The sequence below is a fragment of the Berghia stephanieae genome, chromosome 2 (assembly GCF_034508935.2).
Source record: "Berghia stephanieae isolate SIO BIC M18660-M18661 chromosome 2, UCSD_Bste_1.3, whole genome shotgun sequence".
NCBI classification, from domain to species: domain Eukaryota; kingdom Metazoa; phylum Mollusca; class Gastropoda; order Nudibranchia; family Aeolidiidae; genus Berghia; species Berghia stephanieae.
Window position 1 is genome coordinate 79,581,719 of NC_088361.1, and position 1,735 is coordinate 79,583,453.

The window sequence follows — 1,735 nt, forward strand, 5'->3', positions numbered from 1 at the left end:
GTGAATTGGGAATTTCCCAGACCGATCAATGTGTATTTGGATTATATACTTTGTATCGCTCCATTTCAATATCGCATTGCTCGTCTAAATACCAATATCTCTTGGTACCATATTGAATACGTTAGAGGGGGAAATGGTGATTGGTTCCAATATTGATACACATAGAAGCATATGACTTATACGCGAAAGACATGGATTCTGTACCTCTTTTATGACTCAATGGACAGCTGAATCTTAAATAAGCGTCTTTTCTGAAGTTTCTTCTTATATTTTATGAAACTTAAACACTGGCCACTTCTTGGAATCCTAGAATATTCTCTTTGTGTTCAAAGAAAACAATGTCCCTGCTCCTGGGTACTTTTCTTCGAAGTTGACCATCATCTCGTGAATGCGTCCTGTAAATACTGGGGACGCCGAAATTTCAGTCGGCATGTACTTGAGACATCGTATTTATCTCCCTCTCCATTCTGGTAGGTACCTCCTGGTTACCGTCTCCAGAACATTCGGATATTCGGGGATTGAATTGCTGCCAATACCCTTTCTCAATCTTACTGTTTGTGTTCCCAATCTTATATTTTCGGGGTTTGCTTCCGGCACCCCAATTAGTTTCCTATGGCTTCCCCCAGATGACTGTTGCGTATCTCAATCTTATTAGTAACTCTTGGGGTTAATGTTGAACATCAGCTTGATCTTTTACACGTCTCAAAGAAATAAAATAACTGGCTTCTGACTCGTAGGTCCTGGGCTGAGATTCGCTGTGGATAGTGCAAAGTTGAGTGTTTGGAAAAGAACTGCACTCGGGTACAAAATGACTTTATGGTCGGTAACAGCATTGTCCCTGTCCAAAAAAAAATATGCAATACCACCACATGGGCGTCATTTCTCGTCCTACACGTTCAGTGTTGCTGTTGCTTTGGGACCCATTTTAAAGCGCATAGACCATGGTTAATGGATAATGAGCCTTGTAAAAAAAAAAACTCAGGGGTTTTGTTTTCGTTTGTTGTTTGTTTTTTGTTGGTTTTTTTTGTTTTTGTTTTGTTTTGTTGTTTTGTTTTGTTTTTTGTTTTTGTTGTTTGTTTGTTTTTTTTTGTTTTTTTTTTGGGGGGGGGATTTTTACTTCTGCAAAATTTGATGTCCGTTATGCCCGTGAAGTATTTTGTACATTTAATTGTTCACCAAATCATGAAATTTCTGTCAGCTTGTTTGACAAAAGATTGTGATCTTCAGACACTTTACATTGCCGGATATGTTTCTGTCCTGACATTTCCTTATATAGATAAGGAGAGGTAGTATGACATTGGGCACCGGTAATTAACTAGATGGATGCCTCTATTCACAACCAATTAGAACTATTAGTAAATCGATTTTTACAACTTTACCAGTCAACCAAAATGTGATTGGGTAGCTGGGTCTAATTATTGTATGCTTAGAGTACTTTGTATCACCCCAGATCTTAACCACTGAATAACAGCGAATTGTTACTTTTTATTTTTGAAAGAAGGAACTAACTATATAATATACTGGTTCTTACTCCAAAAAAAATATTGCAATGAAACTATTTTACTACTCACTAAGTTCATATTTCAACTAATATCATTATGCTAACTTAGGGTTTCAAGACATAAGAAATTAGTCTCTAAAAACCATTTTTATAGTGGGGGAGGGGGGGGGGGCGGAGGAGGGAGAAAGGGCTTGTAAATTCATGATCTAGTTGAAAAAATTAAAAAGATCAAAA